Source organism: Platichthys flesus, chromosome 24 (genome assembly GCF_949316205.1).
Source record: "Platichthys flesus chromosome 24, fPlaFle2.1, whole genome shotgun sequence".
In the NCBI taxonomy this organism is placed as follows: domain Eukaryota; kingdom Metazoa; phylum Chordata; class Actinopteri; order Pleuronectiformes; family Pleuronectidae; genus Platichthys; species Platichthys flesus.
This window is the reverse complement of record NC_084968.1, coordinates 5,589,810-5,611,307: the sequence shown is the minus strand read 5'-3', so window position 1 is coordinate 5,611,307 and position 21,498 is coordinate 5,589,810.

The following is a 21,498-nucleotide window of genomic DNA, read 5'->3' as shown; positions in this document are numbered from 1 at the left end:
GAGATGAACAAAGTACACTGAAGTTACAGCAATTTGTGACACACTTTGACATGGTTGCGTTCAAGGGACGAGGAGGAGGACATCGAAGTGGAACACCTGTCGCCACCAGTGTCGGTGCTCGGGTCCTCATAAAAAAAACAACTACTGAATAAGGTTCCGGTCGATAGCAGTTGGTGCTGTTGGCAGTTAGCTTGCACGGTAGCTAGCTGAACTCTTCCACAAGTTAGTCAGCTTATCTACTGGTTTCCTCAGACCGAACTGGGACTTGCCCACACTGTGACCAAAACATACAACTCTCATTCCGTTTGAAATAGAAGCAAGCAAACTATTTCCTCTGGTAGTGTCTAAGTGACTGGTCTGAGCTGGGTGAGGTTCTAGTGAGTAAGTGGATCAAGCAGAAGAGTTGACAGACTCTAGATCAGCAGCAGTAGATTCTCACCTGACTTCCTCCGTTTCAACGGGACTCGTGTTGGCTGTACACGTCTCCATGGAAACGTTTGGTGGCCCGGGGGTGGGGGGGGGGGACTACGGACAGGAGGAGCATCACGGTCTGTCCTAACGGTCTGGTTCTGGCCCCTCCCCCTTCCACATTCTAAACATGACACATATTTATACTTTCATCTTCACTATACTGCAAAAAAAAATATTCGATACTAAGTGTATTTTTAACTTGAAAAAGTATACTGCAGATTTAAAAACTTTCATTATTACATACACAGCTTCTTGTACTTTATCTCTACTTGTTGTTTTATACCCTGTTTCTGCTGTTTGCCTTTGTTTTGACTGTAATTGCCCTGACTTTTGTTTGTATCATCTTATTGCACAAAACAAAAATACAAAAATCTGATATTTCCCACTCATCTAATACATTGAATAATTACTACCAATCTAAAACACACTTTTCTACATTTACATACAGCTGGTACTATGTGTAAATGAACCAACACGTTTTCAGTCAAGCCTGCGTAATATATGTATACATAACTTCATATAACATTCAAAACAACAGGAGTTGACCCCAAGTGTTTTACAATCATATACAATGTTTTAAAGTAATACAGTAAGTAGTGTAACAATACAATCTAAGTTATCATTAACAGATTAAAATGCCATAAAACACAATAAAAAAACAGATAAGGAGGAGTTGTAAGAGGAGTTGTAAGTAAAATAAATTACAATCACTTAAATACTGGAGGCACATACAATCAAAACATATCATGGGGAAATTATATATGAATTATTTTATAATTTACAAGGCTCTTGAGCATACCACATCATACACAAGAATGTCTTGAATAGCATGTAAAATACAGACAAAAAAGAAAGAGAACATTTGCTTAACAATATAAATGATTCATTAATCCACCACCTACATATTTAAAAACATGCAGTAATATAAAAAAAAAAAAAAATTACAAGTGTGCATTATAGATCTTAAATATAAAATTCTTAAATTAACCCTGTTGAGATCTAAGTTCAGATTCATGACTTTGGAAAGCTTCTGCTCTGACATCTTTCTGCTGTCTTCTCATCTGGACTTCACCAAACAGTGGCAGTCCAGCGTCGCCACCCAGTGGTACAAAGACTCAAGTGGAACACAAGGTAAAGTAGTGGTGGAAAGAACAAATTATCATTATTGTACATTTCAGAGAGAGAAACTGAAGACTCATTTTATTATGTAACATATTATATGGCAAAACATAAAATGAAATCTCTAATATTTAGCCAGTTTACAAATATAAGTTAATGGTTTATGGAAACTTAACATTCATAATTGTCATTATCATAAATTCTAGACTTCCAGAAGAAAGATGAAATTGTGGAAGCAGAAATAATACCATCAAATAAAATGATGTTCAGGTCGTTTTGCAGTTTATTCTGTATTTTAACCCAAGGACTGGTGAGCAGTGAAGGGTGAAATACTGACATTAAGAAAAAGCTGTTTCTGCACTGCTTTGGATAAACTACGAGTTTATCTGACCTTTTATGAGCAATGCAAAAATCTGCTGGGGAGGTACCGTGCTCCCCTGTCAAAACAATGGAATATTAAGACCTCTTCAAGCACTTCATCTCGTTTTCCAGCCCCCTAAAGTCCTTCTCTCCCCGAAAAAATATGAAACTCATTAACATCCATGACGCATTGACACAGGGAGCTGGAGCGCTGAGTAGATGGAAAGATCCAAGCCTATGCTGAGAAAATGTGGACGTGTTCGCCCATGGGCGAGACGTGATTGATGGACTCATCACTGATCTTGCATCTCTGCACAGTCATATCTTTCTAAATGGCTGTACAGCTCTACTTCCTCCTCTTAAGTGCGCAACTTATAAAATGCAAAAAGTAGCCTTGAGGCAATCCATAAAAAAACAGCAGATGCAGTTGGACTAGGGTAGTAATATTTGAGTCATTAAGAATCGGCACAGAGGAATGCTTCGCCATTATTGGAGCCAACAGTCCATTAAAACTGACCACTTCTTATTATGTTAAATGGCAGATTGTTTGACATCAGACCTGCTTGAATGGCCTATGAACTCTCTCCATTAGCTGCACCGACTCCATAGCCACTGGCAGGCTCACTGGACAACTTGTCGACTTCTATTCAATGAAGATCAACTGGATCAAGCCAATTTTTCTAATATAAGTTCCAAGAGCAAAGATGGTCGATAGCGGAAAGTTGAGTCACTTTTGAATCAAAAGTTGTTCTCCTAAGCGTCTGTTAATCTTGCCCTTTCCCCAGAAACTAAAAACTGGGAGGAGAGCATGTTGGTGAAAGTGGGCCGGTTTAAAAATCCAAGCTCGAGGTAAAACCCATCAAGTAGCCCTGAAACAGAAAATCATTTGGCACCCAGCGCGACTCAATCTACAATGTCTGCAGAGTATCTTTTCTTTTCTCAGGTCTGCAACTTTATATACTTTATATAACTGACATTTACAAAATTTACATCAATTTAAAAAAGAGAGTTTTGCTTTTAGATAAACCCGGTCGAGCATTTCCCAGGGAAGAGTTGCCTCTCAAAGACCTCAGGTATGAACATTTTCATGCATTGGGGGGGGGGGGAACCATAATGACGCATTCACAGGTTGAACGTCAGCTGCAAAACGATAAAAATGCTAATTTATATCATTAAGTTCTATATTGTACTTTAGCACTTTTCTAAAGAATTTCAGAAAACAAAACCGAACTCTGCTAGGTAAAACAATTCTTATTCGCTCATTAGACAAGGGAGGTAATTAGTAGCCCATTGTAAATATCACATCACAAATATTTCCATACTGCATTTACCTTCCAGCTCATTTCAGCTGAAGCTGTTATTCATAACAACGTACCTGTTGCAACCAGAAAAGCATGATTTGATTATGAATATAGCCCCATCTCCCACCCATCCAGAGACCACCAGAGACCCACACACACACCCACACAGACCTGGGCCTGATAAAGAAGCTCTTAACCCTGAGGAAGTCTGTGTTCCGTCTTTTAGGGGGACAATCCTTAAGCCTGAATACAACCTTGAACTCAGGCCCCGCCTCCCTCTGGACCCCCTCTCTCATTACTGGACCATTCTTCCTCCCGGCTCCCTTTCTCATGGGTCGTTCTCTTGTTTTTCTCTCCCTCCCTTTCAGGAGTCTGGGCTGAGTCCTTTCCAGTGGGGAAGTCCAGGCCTCCTCTCCCACAATGCTGACTCCAAACGTCTTGTCTGGGAAGCTTCATTAGAATTCATTTGTTTGAATAGGTTCATTTCTCCTTCAGTTGCTCCCTCCCTCTGTCCTCTTTGATTCAGCTTGGGGAAATGCATATTAGCATCAAAATATCCATTACCTCCATTTGATTGACTGCACTGTTCGTCTGAAAGTTTCTGTGAATTCAGATAACTCTGTGGTTCAGATGATGTCACCGCTCAGGGACCAAATTGTTTCTCTGTTCGATGATGGTTGCAGTCTGGTGAAAAAAAAAAAAGATTGTTTGAGAGCGGAGTAGAGCAGATACATGCTGACACAGGCTCGGGTAGCTGCCCGGCTTGGACATATCAGATGCAAAAACATTCTTCCATCCAGCCTTAATCTCCAGTGGCTATACACAGTAACTGCTAAACACGCACATATAAAGCAGTGCCTTGTGAAGAAAGCAAATACGAAATGGCCGGAGACAGAGGAGCAGGCAGGCCGAAATTAGAGTCTGAGTCTGTGAGCTCAGAAATAATGACAGGCTGCCATGCCAAGGAGGGGCGGGGAAGAGAGGGATGAAAGGATGGATTGGACAAATAACTAGCGCAGAGAGCCTGTGAGGGGCTGTTGTTGCTGCTCGGACCAGATGAGGCTGAGGCCGGACAAATACAGCATCACTTAGTAAAATGAGAGTACACAGACGGATGGCTGAATAGAAGAAACATGGGGAGAGAGAGAGTTGTCTAATTTACAAGTGGTCAGAAGAAAAGGGAAGCTCAGCTGGGGTCAGCAGCCTAAAAGGATGTCTAATATTCCATTAAAACAACAGAGATACAGTACACACACAAACACACACACAGACGCACAGAGTTCATCCACCAATAATCAGCTTCTGGCACAGTGGCCCTGACAGCACCTGAAGTTCATGCTGGCGAGACGCTTCACAGCAGCTCTTCCTTCGATTCGGTCCTGGACTTCATAGGGGAAGGCATGCACACAGGCATCAAACCGGACGACGCTATGTTCGTCCACCTGCAGGACCAGTTGCTCAGGGTGAAGTCGATTGCCTTTGATGCGCTATGATGGCGTCTCAAGTCGAGCTGGGGTTGGAGACCCAGCCGTATGTGTATAGGTGAGTTCATCCTGCACAGTATCTGTTTAGCCTCATTATTTTCTCTGCTCTGAAAAGGTTCCAACCGATTTTTGGCTCATGTCTTTCTTTCTCAGGGCTCAAGAAATCTCACTTGGCCTTCCATTCAGAGAGGCCGTCGGCGTCAGGTGCCTCCTGGCGTTCCTCTACCCGGCTCAAAACCTGTTCCCCATGAACTGCATTATCAAATGGTATACATCTTACCAAATTCATTTATATTCATTCTTCATATTGATAGAGAATGTAGGCGGATGTGATTCTCATAATGTTTATTCAGTCTGCAGATGAAGTGCATGGTTGCAGAGCTGGGCCGGCCGGAGGACCACCTGCTCCGTGCTGGCAAGTACAGCCAGCTGTTCTTCATCGAAGAGGAGGGTGAAGACAGTTCACCAACGAGACTGATGGTAGAGGAAACCATGTTCTTATTTGTTTGAGAACTTCATTGGACCTGTTTTAAATCACACTTCCAAGTTCTCATCTTTTTTTCTTTTTGTCCCGTCAGACCGCAGAATAATTCACCGCTGCTAACAGCGTGGAAACAGAGAAACACAACAGCTTTATCGAGCTGCCGAGCTCGGTGAACGGCCTGATTCATGTGAGTACTCTCATGTGCTGTACACGTACTGACTGGATCTGACAATCGGGAGCTGGACTGTCTGACCTGAAACCTGTTTACAAATCCAGATCCGTCCAAAATTGGAGTCCGCTGAGATGTAAGACCACTTTGTGTCTCTCTTAGAGGGGTTACAGTTTCTTGACGGGGATGAGAGGATCTCCAGCAGCTCTTCATTTCGATCAGCCACCTGAGAGAGGAAGTGACAGTGGAGACCATTGATCACATGTCCTTTCACAATGGAACTTCAAAACACATCAGCTTAGTTGGACTGATAGCTTTAATTAATTGAAACCGATTTAGTAATTGATTGTCTTACCTCATCCAGTCTGACCACCTCCCAAACTGCAATGAGGGTCAGCCCAACTGAGACAGGATCCTCTGGTTTTATGGACGAAGTCTCCTGGGATTCTGACAAGGCTCTAGACTCCACAAGTCCCACTAGGTCGTCCACTGGAGACGATAACACCAGTGAAGTCTCCTGGTGTTCTGACAGTCTCCTCTGGCTGCAAGAGAAAACTGCTGAGCAGAATCAGAAAAATTATACTCAACCTCACAAGCTGCTTCCATCCAAGAGTGGAGGACTGAATTATCATTTATTTTTTTATTGGTGTTTTTTTATGTTTTATTTACACTTTTTTGTAACATTTTAATACATTTAATGGCTTTAAAATTACATTTGACTACTTGTTTTTACTACTTTTTTAGATTTTTAACACTATGTAATATATGCATTGTCTCATTTTAATACCTTGAATATTTTTTGTCAGTTACAGTTTGTAAATCAAATCTATTGATTGTATTTCAGAACCTCATCATTCTTTCTTATATTAATCATTTTAATATAACACACACACACACACACCTTCCGCCACTGAGTCATTCACTCAACTCACACAAAGACATACACTTCTAGCCAGAATCTTTTCCAGCCCCTTGACCCGAGCTAACAGACGCCTGTGTTCTCTCTCCACTGTAAAGAGAGGTCCAGTGATAATGAAGCCAGAATGGAGCATTTGGACAGAATGACAGCTGGAATGCTGCCAGAGCCCCATCAATGTGAGTGTATGTTTAACTGAAATGGAATTTAGTGTGAATCTCTGCCAAGGCCGAGCAATCACTTATCAGTTATTTTAAGGAAAAAAGTAAATAGTCTGATCATTTTTGCATATTTTACAAACTCATAGATATCGGCACCTCAATTTCCCCTTCTCCAATGAGTTTCATAAATTATTTCCTGAGAAAGTGGTGAAAAAATAAGCCCTTTTTAACAATGATAGGGAAAATTATAAAAAAAAGAAGAAAAGTTCCTATACCTGACCCGTGGCCAGATCTGCAACAAAGTTTAACAAGGTCTTCCCTGGCTCATGTCTCATCCCTCCACCCAATTTGGTGCAAATCAGTATGTTACTTTCAGTGTAATCCTGCTGACAGGGAACACAATAACAAGCCAGTGAGTCAGTCCAGAGACAGGCCTGCAGCTACTGGACCGGCTGAAGACAGCAGCAAAGATAAGTGTTGATCAGTATATTCGTTTTGCTACCTCTTTAAATCAACCGTCTTTATAACACTATCGTTACTGACTCAGCATGTGCTTACTGTCTGCTTCTGTTCAAGACTACTGACTCTTCAAACAGCACCCATCTCAGCATTATTGATCCGAGCCGCCCTTCTGTATTTTAGTCTGTCTGTCCACTTTATGATGTGAGACAAAAGCAAAGCAGCGAAAAAAGGAGCGCATCTGTGGAGAAGTGAGAAGTTTAGAATTACAAGTTGTGATTTGGGAAAGAATGAATTGGTAACCTTGAAAGAACTTGGTTTAGAAAATGGCTTAAGAGGAATGCACTGTGTGTTTGTGTGTGTGTTGCTTCTCTAAGACCTTTTGCAGCATACACACCATGGTTGTCAGGACCAGGAGACGACATGAAGATACAATTCTGGTGTGTAATGTAATTTCGAGGTTCTGTTTAAGGTTAAATGTAAAACAGGGGTTAGGGTTATGCATGATTTTGTCATAGTTAAGATTAGGGATACGTTTTTTATCTTTACACTGCCTAAACTTGTGTGTGTGGTTTTTTGTTCACCTTCTCCTACAGTGTTGGTCCAGGGCCGTCACAGGTGCAGATGAAGGTCTTCTTCAAGCTGGATGACATCACCACTGAGCCTTGGATCCCTTCCTCCAGCTTCTCCAGGGTCAAAGTGCGACACAAACCCAGTCTCAGCTGCTAGTCTTCAGCAACACTTACAGTGGGACATTTGATTGCCAGTTTGATCTATTCTGGGTTTACTGGAATGGTACAGTGTTTCATTCACTTTCTTAAAAAAGAAAGAAAAACTAGTTGAATCAGAAACAAGGCTTCAGTCCGTCACAACTGATCTTACTCATATGCAACCTTATTCCACAAGTCCTGAATTATAAAAGAGTGAGTTAATTCTTAAACTCTGTTTCCAGCTGAAAACCATGTATTTAATAGTGATGTTGTTTCAAGTCTATATCCTGAAATTTCAGTGCAAAGTGTTTGAAAATATGATTAATGACTGAGGACAGCAGCAAAGATTCATGTAAGTCAACCTCTGAGTGTCCCATTCATCTTCTGATTGACAGCATGTGACACACACACAACAGACAACTTCTAAATTCTTAAATTTGATCGTGGCAAGAGCTTCTACACGAGCTATTATTAAAACAAAAAGATCAGGATTCAACACACAACTTGTAAGCAGTAAATTGTAGATACTGTAATCCCCACCAGAACACAGCCGTCCAGGTACAGGCTAATCCAGGTATGGGCAGATAAATCCCTGGACATTTGCTGGTAAATAAGCATGAACTTTGACACATGAAGAATTTGTGGATGACTCGTATATATTTGTAAATAAAATAAAAAATCTTTACACCTATATTTTTCTTTTCACCTCAATGCCTTTAGATATTTACATTCTATTATTCATCTTATCCGAGAAAAAATAAATAATTTATATTAAAGTCCAATCAATAACAAGATGGTTTCTTCTAATGTGCATAATAAGTTGTTTTTTTTACTGTTAACGAGCTCAATTATTCATGTGGCTTCACAACTTCATCATGCCATTACAGCTCAATCAGGTGACAGCAGAAAATCCGGACGACCTTGATTTATCTTCCCTTTTGTAAATAAGAGATTTTTATTCTATCTGCTCTACCGACCTTAAATCTCTTCAGTGTTTGGTTGCAAATGAAGTTAGTGGACAGCGGTGCCTGTGTGGATTCGTTCAAGTGATTAAATGAAGAAAAGCAAGGACTTAGTGTTCCTGTCAGTGTTCATCAGGCTGCCACTGTGTCTATATTTCTCGGGATAATGTCATCGGATTGTCCACGTGGTGGTGCTAGCACTCCGCTGCCTCCACGAGCTTCAGTGGGGAGTTGGAGAGGCCTCTGTCAGCTGAGTGCAGCCGCAGTGCGCTTTCTCAGAAAAACTGTGTTTTTAATCAGTGGAAATTATGCATTTTGACACAAATAGATGCATTCACTCATTTATTTAGAGCAGTGTACATTTTAAATGTAGCACCTTTAAAGTGGGTTTTTGTATATTTCAGTATAGCAGATCTCAAGAGGGGCTCAATGTAGTATAACATACATAAAGAAACGTGCCAAGACTGTGGCAGAACAGTGTGTGTGTGTGTGTGTGTTTGTTTGTTTCTCACTTGCAGAAGGACTGGGTGATGGCAGCATCACAGCAGTAGTCACTGATGTATGTGGTTAGAAGACGTCCGTCCCAGTCATCAGTGACATGACCTCTATAGTTGACCCCAGCAATGAGATACTACAGAGCATCCCAGGGAATCTCCTCGTGCTCATCCAGGTACAGACTCAGCGGATTCCCGTGCACGAAGACGGTGATTTTAACACACTGGCTTTGACACGCGAGTCACAGGCGAGCAATCCAGTCTATAAGGACTTGACAGAAACTGTAAAGAGACAACGGAGACAGACATTTTAACAAAGGCTGTAAGTACTGTTCCGTCTCATGCACTTCAACTACATCGTCATTATCCATCAGTCTAATCGGCCTTTCCTCTGACATGGTATTAACTGGCCTTTCTGCTTGACTTAAAGTCTATATCTGTGGTTTAGAGCAGATTACTGACATCCAGGCATAAACTGCACTCAATCACCGGAACATCATGATCAAAGTCTTCACTGGATTGATGGCTGTCACTGTAAAACAGGGCCCCTTTAGTACCAGATGAGTCCCTGTCTTTAAGGTCAGCATCGTTAAAGTCAGAGACAATGTTCCTGCCCATCTGTAGAAACAGGCTCATTTCCAGTAGGATGCTATGAAAAGAAGGTATAAAGAGTGTTCATTCATATTGGCTCTCACATCATCATGAGGACAGGGGGCAGTGTTATTGTCATCCTTAAGTGTACGTTGTAGATGTTATTATGGGCCTTGATTGTATTTTCTGCCTTGTGGTCTCTTATTTTAAGTAGCTTCTAGTTCTGACTTCATCTAAGCTTAATGAGAGTCCTAATGAGAGACCTAATGAGAGACCTAATGAGTCAATCAGGTGTGTAATGCACAGGATATTGTCGAGTGTAGAGGTCAAAGCAGGGTTACTGCACACGCCAGGACAAGTTTGATCAATCTCGACAACGAGACACTGAAAAAGTCTGAAGGAGTCAGAGATATAGGCATGAAGCGTAGACGTCTGCTGCTCGGCTGCTTCTGGAGGTTTCTGGTATGACAACTGTATTTCCTCAAATAGAAGAATGCCTATATGCTCGACTAAATCCCAGGACTTTATGGGATGAAGCCGCACATCTTGCAATAAAAACAAAAAACCTTGCAAGAGTGCAAGAGGTTTAAGAAGTGTTTCAAATTTTAGAAGATAGGACAAGATTGTGAATATCTCTTGTACATTTGAAGTTCGACCCCGACTCTTTAGAAGAGCAGCGCAGCTCACATGCAGGAGGATGCAGGCTTTAGGTGTTAGCGGGATGACCAAACCCCAACTAACATTTGTATGCTGACTTTGCGCATAGCACATTTCAATTTATCAGTATAAATAGAGAAGGGCATATTTGCTATACAGTAATTATATTATATAGATATGGTACAAATTAGCACTTGGTTATATGCCACAGGTGCCTACGGCATTATGGGTAACTTTTGTGCATCTAAGGCATAGACGTGGGATGTGTAAGGTTGAAAATGAATCATAGAAAAAACAATAAAAATCTAATTTCCCAGGCAAACAAATTGCTTGATGTATAACAGTGACATTTCCCCAGCTACAGGGAGGCGTGTCTGAGAGGCAACAAACCATAAAAAGTGACAGTGAGGCCTCCACTGGCAGAAGAAACAGCTGCAAATCATGCTGATGAGCATGGGAGAGCTGGAGAACAGTGGGTCGATACGGGGATGGAAAGATTCATCTGAATGAACCAAATCAATCCAATATCCATCAAGTATTTTTTGCACTTTGTCACCAGCAAATGACACTTGATCCTGAAAGCAACGCTTGTCGTAAAATAAAAAGAAAGCATGACTAAGACGCAGAACAAACAGAGAGAGACGAGTGGGAAGGAGAAAAGATAAATGAAATTGTTGTTGTGCCGTTTCTGACGCCCTCTTGGCGATGGGGGGCGGGCGAGAGAGAGAGAGAGAGAGAGAGAGAGAGAGAGAGAGAGAGAGAGAGACAGAGAGAGAGAGATAGAGATAGAGAGAGAGGATGGAAGTGCTTCCTTATGCCAGAGGCTTCAGCCAGATGCAGCAGGGCTCTGGTGCAGCCCCCAGGAGAGAGCACACAGATCAGAGGAGTCCTGCTGGTGAATTCCTCCACATTGTGGGGACAGGACAGAGGGAAGAGTCAGCAAAGTAGGAGAAAGAAAGTGAAAACGGATGAGCCAACACCGTGTAACTCACCCGACTTGATTTTGAGAGAATCTGTTTGCAAGTGGGCTATACGCAAATAGAACCACCCAAGTTAGAAGTGGGATACATTTTTTTTAAAGTTGAAGCAGGTCTCCACTTTAACTCAACGGCTGAATATTGCTTGCGCATAGTGACATCGCCAAGTCTCAGTCTGGTGGCCCTTTTAGCCATTAGAGTCAATCAAATATGGGCTTATGGTGTTGTGTGTGTGTCTGTGTCTCTGTTTGTGTGTGTGTGTGTGTGTGTGTGTGTGTGTGTGTGTGTGTTTGTGAGAACTCAGTCAGAGAACCAGACACAGAGAGAGGGAAAGAGAGAGAGAGAGAGAGATGGCCACATGGAGAAGAAGAACAACATGGACTGATGGAATAATAGCTGACACTCACAGCTTGTAGAGCGGCAGAGAGCGGGTGGTATCCAAAAAGCAAGTGCTGAGGTTGTTAACAGTGAAGGAGGCGAGGCAGAAGGAGGCGAGGCAGAAGGAGGCCGGCGGCGGCGGCTCCGACGGGGGCAAACCATCAACAGCCACTGCAGCTCATTACAGCTCTTCGTTGAATTACCTAGAAATAGGAAAAACGGGGAGGAAGGGTGAGGAGAGGGAATTCAGGGGGGAAATGGATGGATGGGGTGATGCAAGGCAGGAGAGGGCAGGTGAGATATTGCTGAGAAGAAACTATAGCTGCTTTCAGACGATACTGAACTCCAGAGAATCCCTGTAGGTCGAGTGAGAGCCTCCTTGTTAATGACGTTTCTAACAAAGGACGGACACCCAAAAAATAGCCATATCTCAGGATGAAAAAGAGAAGCCACACACATAGAAGACGCAAACAAAGATTGTCAAGGGAGCTTCAAGTGCTAAGGACTGATGCCAGTATCTTTGTACTGTAAACAAAAACAGGTGATTTCCACAGCGGAATGTATTTTTTGCATCCTGCGCCACACCTCACCTGAAGCCTCCGGAGATTTCTGTGTTGCTGTCAACACGTCTGAGCGAAGAGGCTATGGACCCAATCCCTTGGACATCCTCCGGAGTTTATGTCTGAAGAGGCTTGAGATGAAGAGCAGAGCTGTGGAGGTGTAAGGAGAAAGAGGAATGTTTAATGTATGTTTTCATTAATCATGTGAAACTTTCATCGAGTTATCTCGACTCATGAATCAAGGCCCTCCGTAGCCGAGACAGATCAACACCAGACTCTACTCTGAGCTGAGGGGAGAGGAAATCTCGGCAGCAACAAAATCCTCCTGTGATCACATTAATATTGAGCTCGACTTTGTCAAATCTAATTCCCTCCCATGGAATAAAGCAACAGAAGTGAGTGACAGATATCCAAAAAACCCACACACTCTCTTGCTCTCTCCTCTTTTGAGTGAGTCAGCCATGAATAGATCCTCAGTTGTCAGAAGAATACAAAAAGCAGGGGGAGAAGACACGTATTCATCATCGCCTGGGTGTAATATAAACTCACAGAATAACACAGAAAGCACACAGTTGTTCTCGGCTGTCACAGCCATACTTAAGCAGAACCTTGAAACGTTTTGGTTCACAGCAGGAGGAACCTGATGAAAACGCAGGCAGCCGAATGCTGCTTCTTTCAAACTCTCATGCACCAGCGCTCACACTTGACTTCACTTTAACTTTATTGTCACTAGTGGGAGGAATATACTCACTGCAGCAGTAAATCAATGAAAAACCTCCAGTAACACACACGCTTGTGGTGGCAAAGCAAAGGTTCCTGTCTCAGAGGTGCTGCAGTGGATGGAAGCAGGGCAGCTTCTCCAGCTCTACAATGTTGTCCCTGTTAAATGCTGCGACAGAGGAGCTGTGTTCAAGGGGGGAGACTCAACCTCTACACAGAACTCACAGCGGAAGGTGTTTCAGGACATTAGGGTGCCGCATGATTAAAAAATAATCAAATCAAATAGGATGTGAACACGATTTTCCTGAGCATTCTGTGTTTGAATCTTGAATCTTGAATCATGGACTCGCCCATGTTGACTGAGCAGCAGCTTGTAGAACTCAAAACACACCACGTGGCAAGTGAGCCTGCGAATGACTCGACTCCACCACCCGATCGCTACAGTGCAGACTCTGGCTCCAAATTACATCTGAGCAAGATGGCTGCAATTATATACGCAATATTTCGCCTTAATTTGTGTACAATAAAAGAGGAAGATGAGATACTTCATAAATCTTAATATATAGACTAATATGGTCTATGTATATGAAACTGAGCTAAACTAAATTGACAAAACTAAACCGGATAAAATTACTCATACAGACCTAATCCCATCCAAACCCAGGAACTATGTCACAAAACGTTTGAATCTGTATCTGCCATCGCGTGCAGATCTACAGAGCAAACACAAGGCCTGCATGCGTTCAGTGTAAATGGAGTGTAGTTGATTCGTACTGTCCAGGGTTTCATCGTGTGCAGGCAGGTTACACACCGAACGTGTCAAACGCTTTAGCTGCAATTTTGAGAACAAGCTGACTAAGAACAAAGTCGGAGCTGCTCTAAAAGTTTGATCCCAGCAGAGAGCTTAGAAGTGGTCGAGTGAGGGGAGAGGAAGAGAGGAAGGGTAGAGGAACAAAGGGGAAGCGGTTAATAGTTTGGAGGATCTAGGAATAAAACATTTATAAGGTAAAATAAGGCTCCTTTAGTCCATCCATCAGCACTGGTGCAGTGGAATTACTTCTCCAGTCTACTCTCCACCTCCACGGTGCACTTCTACAATACCCAGTTGTGTTAAATAGCCTTCCTCTTCTTACTCTTTGCTCTGTATTCTTGGCTGGTTTTCACGTTGAACAGTCTATAAAAAAGAGAACAATGTATCTGCAAAGTCTTCACTTGTACATTTATTCTGTCTAAATTGATGATAAAATGTTTACTAATCCTCCCTCTGCTCTCTCCTTCCTCTATGTCTCCATCTTTAAATATTTTTTACACTGACCTCAGCGCTCCCTCTCATCTTTAATCAGTCCCCATTTCCCCCCCATTTCCCTCCCTCTCATCGCTCTTCCTTCCTCGCTGTCTGCCAACCACTTATTATTTGTCTTCTTTCTCTGTACTCCCCATATTACACGAAATCTTCGGCATCGCTGTCGATCCATCTTTGCGGGAAGCAGCAGAGCTGGGTGATATTTCTCTGTAGGTTCCACATCGGATCCACTGAAAAAGGAAGAAACACTGATTAGTGCAGCTTTAAGAACAGAAAGACCAATTACATATCATTTAAGGTATCTAATTATCACATAATCACTGTAGCATCAAATCTAACGTCACAGACGATGGTAACACTTGATTGCCAAGCATGTCAACAAACTCAGCTTCTGCTTCTTCTACCCCTGACCTCCTCTCGTTCTCCAGAAAACTATTTTCAATCTCCACATCCCTTCCTTGTGGTGGCACGGTGGTGCAGCGGTTGGCACTGTAGCCTCACAGCCATTATGTTCTTGTGTCTGTGTGCAGTTGTATCTTCTCCCGGTGTCTGCGTGGATATTTCCAGGTACTGCGGCTTCTTCCTGCAGTTCAAAGACATCCAGGTTGGGGACAGGTTAATTGGAGATGCTAAATAGATTGTTGGAACCCTCAAATAGATGGATGGATGAAAAAATGAATGGATGGATGCTCCCACCACAGTCCAAAGACTACTCTGAATTGGAAACATATATGTGAACGGGAGTATGAATGATTGTTTCTCTTTAAATTGGCCCCGCAATATCAGAGGTGATTGGCTCCAGCCTCCCCTTTACCTTTAAAGGATAAATAGTATAGATTATGGTCTGTTCCCTTCCTTGTCCTCTTCCCTCAGTCCCTCATTCCCTGCACCTGACCTCTCTAGTAGCTGCTTGGTGTCTAGCACAGTGTTTTAGTTGTTTTCCAGTTGCTCGAAAACCTCTCTCAACTTGATTAACTAGAAATATAATTTTTGAATTTTTGAACTGTAAGTCAGAATGTAAAAATTCTTTTAAATATACAAACAGCGGTGAAGAGATATGATTTACTGCTAATTAATTTAGTTCCAAAACAGAAATATCTGGATTACTGGATTAAAATAAAGAGCTGTAATGACGGATTATTCACAATGGGAAGATGTTTTTTGGGACAGATAACATACAACTTACACACTGATTTGGTATAGATTCTCTAAAAGCAAGCAAACATGATTTTCAAATGGCTTTTACTTGTACTTTCTTAAAGTTGTACAGTTCTACTACTACTCCTGTGGACGGGTTGACGGATGGACAAAGAAACAGAGAGGGTCACTGATTATTGGCAAGTCAGAAGGAACAGGCTACCAGGCCATTAGACAAATATGTCACTCTCAAACACTGCAGTTGCAATCTATAAGTGCCACGACGCAATTGTCCCCAAATGTCACGCTGTGGCCACATTGTGAACTGGCGGCTGAGTGAAGTGGGGGCAACGAAGCAGAGCAAAGGACCGAGGGACAGAAGGAGAGAGAGAAGGAGCATGAAAGGTCAGAGAGACCAAAGAGGGAGAAAGTGTGTGAATGGCACACACTGGGAAGAAATTGGCCGGAGAAAAAGAAAGGCGACAGAGGAGAGGTCCCGTGGAGACGAGGGACATTTTGAAAAGACGGAGGAGGATGGGAACGATTGAGACCTACAGATCGGGGGTGGACAAATTGTGAGGTGACTTACTCACTCATTCTCCTTCAGCCAACCCCCCCACTCTCCCTGTTTGATAGTACATCAATCTTTCTCACCATCTCTCTTTGACGACATATTCAGGACTTAAAGGAATACACAAAGGAACTCTGTGGCTACAATATTTGTTTCCTAAAGAAATTCATCTGAATGTATTCTACCTTAAAATTGTGCAAATGCTCACTAAATAAAATAATTGATTTCTTTAAATTGTTCGGAGGATGCGGACTACCCAGGCTTTTGGTTAAGTGCTAAGAGACCTGCAAATCAATCTGCACTTCAGTGGCGTGACGACCCTTTCCTTTGCATCTGAATCACAATTTGTTTCCGAAGCTGGTCTGTCTATCTGCTCCACTGACAGTAATCTGGAGGGGAGCTGTCACACATAAAGCCAAAGATTCAGCAATGTGACAAACATACTAACATAGACGCTAATGAACACATGGCAAGTTGGTTTCCTGCTTTCGTGTAGACAATCTTACTAGTTGAGGAGAGAAAGAAAAAAAATAATCTTCCATAATATGAATTTATTCATTCGTTTTCATATGATGGGTAATCTTGTTAAATGATCACATTTTTGGGACGATCCAATTTAACTTTGTTTGAGCTCTTTGCTTGACTATTACTATAACGTGATATAATGTAAACACGGCTACAGATTAGAGGAGAGGACACAGAATGCCACACAGGCCATATACACACATGAAAATAGTTAAGTTCAGAAAGGGTTCAAAAAGCAAACGAAAACAGAAGTCGCCGTGGCTTTGGGAAACAGGAAAGATATATTAGCGGCTGTAAACTTTCTTTGTAGCTTTGCCTAGCTGTCCTCCACTGATGTCTTATCTGATTTCTGCTCAAAGTAAATCCCCTCAGATTTCGAGAGCCTTTTTCAAAGATGACCATAATGCACTCCACTGGCAGTTCAAGACAATCTGGTCTCCATTATGGAATAAAAGCCTGAGCACGGGCTCATGTTCTCGTGAAGAGGCGACATGTTTTCAATACGCCGATTACTTTCCCCAACCTGTTGATGTTTGGGACTAAATTGCTTTTAAGAGATGTAGTGGAAAGTTTGGTGAGAGAACATGGGAGGTGACCGGCGGCAGAGGCAACATGTGTGATTGCCTCGGGTGGTGAATGGAGGCAGGGTGCACTGAAGCTCCAGCAGTTTCCACCCGTACTCAAAGGACAGTGAGAACTCCAAGCTCCTTTAAGTTTTTGTTGCTCCTCACTCGCTTGCCCAGGGAGAAAGATACCATTACATGCTATCTATGCAAATGCTTTTTCAAAATGTGTTACAGTTATTAATTCCAGTTTCAGGTATCTACAATATAACCCTTACTTGAATTCAAGCTCATATATGTTGAATTCACCTTAATTTATGTTAAGTATGAAGTAGTCAGAATGGTGCTGTAGATATCATGAACTGCAATATGCAACAGTAAAGACAGAACTGGTCTAATGAGGTTGAACGTGCACTTGAACTCTCTCAGGTGCTCAGCTTTGATGACCTACCTCTTGAAAGAGGTGAAGACTACACAACCTGATGTTAGTGCATGAAGCATAATGCACAGAGTACATGAAAAAACAGAAAGGCAAATGAAGAGCGACTCAGCCACAAGTAGACGCCCCGCAGAGAGAAAGCAAACCTATACTATTGCAACCATCAAACTGTACGTTCAACAAGAAAATAATAAACCGGACAAGACAAGGTGCATCAGCAACAGCTTCTCGTTAGTTTTATCAGGTATGTGAGTTTGTAAAACGGGACTTTGTTAATAACAACTTTTCTGCTGCTTTATGGCAACTTGCAGGAGACGTATAGCCTCAAATACAGGACCAGACCTTGAAGACAGGGAAGTATTTTACAGTAAATTCATCTGAGGACCAAGAATGATCCAGAGCAGAACAGAAAGAGAGACAAAGCTTTTACCTGAGATGTTTCAATTAAAATGTTCCTCATGCAAAAAGATGATAATCTGTTATTTGCTTCCTCCCTTGCTGTCAAGGGACAGCAAGGGAGGAAGCTGTCCCTTGACATTTAGCTGACCGACACCTGGGATTGTGATGTTCTACCTGTGTTTGCTTCTATGAAGTCAGTTTGACGTGTGTTAAGTCACACTGTCGAGCAGTATTGCAAGAGGGCCATTGTTACCCAGACTGCAACTGTGAAAGTTCTGTTTGCCTAATTCCAAAGTGTCTTTGCCTCAGTGTGCTCACTGGACTACAGCTAATCCAAACCAATAAACCCTTTATAACAACTCAAGTGTAATGTACTGAACGCTGACTCAGCGGAAAACGCCACCACGAGGAAGTGTCGACTCTCCTAGTCCCTAACTGCTTTAGGTGTGGACAGGAAATCTGTCTAAAAATCTAAAAGGGCACAGTCCTCCGCCAAGGCCCCGAAGTTTCCTTAAATTCAATCAAGCGGCACCAAATTGTAAACACCTCTGGAGGACATGAGTCCTCCACTAAATACTCCCGATTTGTCCATTATTTCTTGAAAATGTCCCCAAATCTCGACGAACACCCTATTTTGGAATTTGATGAAAGTGAAAAAACTCCTGGATCCTTAATGGAAGCCTTTCCAAACGTAAGTGAATAATTCCTTGGCCCATACCCGATCCTTACACCAAGTTTTAATTAAATCGGTTCAGTAGTTTTTGTGTAATCCAGCTAACAGTCGGACGGCAATGAAAACAACTCCTTGCAGGAGGTAATGAACCATAGTGAACATCTGTAACTCCTGCATCTGAGGAGAAGGCAGAGAGCAGTGACCAGTTAAAAGTGTGTGTACGTGTGTGTGTGTGTGTGTGTGCTATCCACAATCTCACTAGTGTGTCTCCTCATCAACATCAACATTTTGTCCTTCTCCAAGTTCACTGCGACATTTTCCTCTTCAAACACGAAATGTGTTTTCCTCTGTGACTTTCTTTTACGACTATCAGCCTGATTCATTTTCTAGGCTGAGTTGTTCTCATAAGGACATAAATGTTTTCTTGTTTTCTAACCTTCTATGAGATCTCCCCAAATGCCCCCACAGCTTTGTGTTTTATGTGTTTTTATCTCTGGTTTTCTTCCTCCCGCGGCTCGATGGTTACAGTACTGAGATCATCGAGATGAATATTTAGCTCAGCAAGTCAGAGGGGACACATTTCACCTGCGCGCCGGCAAACTTCATCATATTTTAGAGCACTCGAGAAAATTATTTTCCACAAATCATATCTTCTTCTGTAAGCAGCGTCTAATTAAAAAAGGGAGCCATAACCTGATGTTACTCTAGATGTGTGACTTTATCTCTCGACTTCTCCGCTATTTTCACCTGCTGTAATTCTCTTTGAAAAGCTAAAATAGTAAAGTAAATAATACAAAATAAATCACTAAATAAAAATAGTAAAGGTTTTAATCCACAAGCAAGTTGAAGACGTCAAATATAAAACAAATTACATCTATCTCAGATGTACAGGAGGTGTGTGAAGGGAAAGTTATAGATTTAAGGCTATGTTTCTTTTGGTCTTCCAGTTTGAGAGCAGGACTCGTTGATTTCACTTTCAGATTTTGTAACACTCTCACTCAAAACCCTGCCTTCACACTTTGACATAACCTGCTTGTATTTCCTGCACTGCAGCTTCAGCTCTTCTGCTCACGCTCACACTCTGCCAATGAAACGACCTCGCTCAAATTCCAACACTGACAAAATGCCAAGCGCAGTGTTAACAAGTGAAATCGCCCCACCCTTCGACGTGGGTGTGTTAGCTTTGTGTCTTTGAGTGTCCTGTACGGGCGCTTTGTTTAACCAGGTTACATATTAGGACACCAGCTTCTCCATGGAGCAAGATTCCAACAAATCCAGTCGTCATGAAGCAGCAAAATCAGGGATTTCACGTGTTTTAGTTTATGGGAACCCTGCTGCTAGCAACTACAAAAACAAAACAGACGCCACACTGTCTCTCATGGGAACAGCACCAACGGCAAAAGAAGTTTCACTTGTCATCACTTCACCTGGCACTCATTTGGTGTGTTATTTGTGACAGACTTGTCGAGAGCAAAGGTTTCAAGCGCTCACAGAAGCGATGGGAAGAGAAGAGCTGGAGCGCAGGAAATCCAGATAGAAGCAGGGTCCATTCAAGTGTGAGTGCAGGGTTTGGAGTGAAAGCGAATCCCAACATGGCAAACAGAAAGACCACACTCTTAAATGAAGACAGGGGACAAAATATACATAAGGCAAGCTGATAAACCCATAAAATACCTTTCTAGTCTTTTTCATCCTGCTTGTTGTCTTTGATAAATGGAGTGATCTGTATTCTTATGAAAACTTGCACTTTGATAAAGTCTAATAAACGCTAATCACCAACAATTCAAAGTGAAATTTGCATTTTAACCTGCAACCTCTTGAACCCCTTTTATATATTGAAAATGGATTTTTTTTCAAATTAGCACTCGGGTTATCAGAAATTTTAACCTACATTTAGCACAGCACTGTTTGCTTATAATCCAACAGATGTATTGGTATCAATTCCCCAATTTAGCGTTGATGCCAAAGGAAAATGGTAAAAAAAATGAACCTGTAGGTTGAAAATACTACAAATGTTCCTTTAGGTACCAAGATAAAGTGAACAACAGCAGGTCCTCCTCTCCCCCGCACTCCCCTCCATGCACGGTGTGACTGTACACAATCTCTGCTTGTCAGGTTTGGCTCCACTCATTTTTAGTGCACTTTAGTTCTCCCATTTTCTCTGTGTTTCTTTGCCACACTCCCAATCTCCTCTCTGTCAAGCCCAAATGGCTCTGTCTCCCTGCATCTCTCCTTTCAATTTCCTTCCCTTATTCATCCCTTCATCCTGAGCTGCCGCTGTCTCCCTCCCAGCTGGCTCTTGGCCTCTGCCCAGGTGGGCGTTTTGCCCTGGAGGATCCTGACAGCCTGAATCTCTGTCTACACCAGGGTAGGGGGATACAGCCACGGACTTAATCTTTGTCACGTCCTTTTTCTATTCAGACACTCAAGCGCCAATGAGACCGGACAAAATAAGTGAGAACATGATGACAGGGTATACAGTTAGTACACTTGCTGAATCACATGTTAATTCATGAGCTTTTTTTCCTGTAAATGGAAAGCATGACATTTACAGATTAAAATGTTCTAAATGGGCTTTCGTGGCTACACTATTCATTTGTCTAAAGTGCTTAGGAAATTTCTTCCTTTCATGATTGTATTTGTAAGACACACGTTTTCTGAATGCTGAAAAGATTCTTATTAAACAATTTAAGTATGCGAAAATGAAAATGCAAAGTGGATAATTGCCCTTTTGTTCCTGTAACATTAACATTTGTGGAAAATGTTAATGCTATTGTGGAATAAATTTGTTTTTCTTTTCAATTTAATTTATTGTTTTAAATTCTCGATAAGCTTTTGTAGTTTTTCAAACAGCAAAATTAATGTAAAGACATGAAAGACCATAATTGATATAAGAACATAGGCACATTGCATTT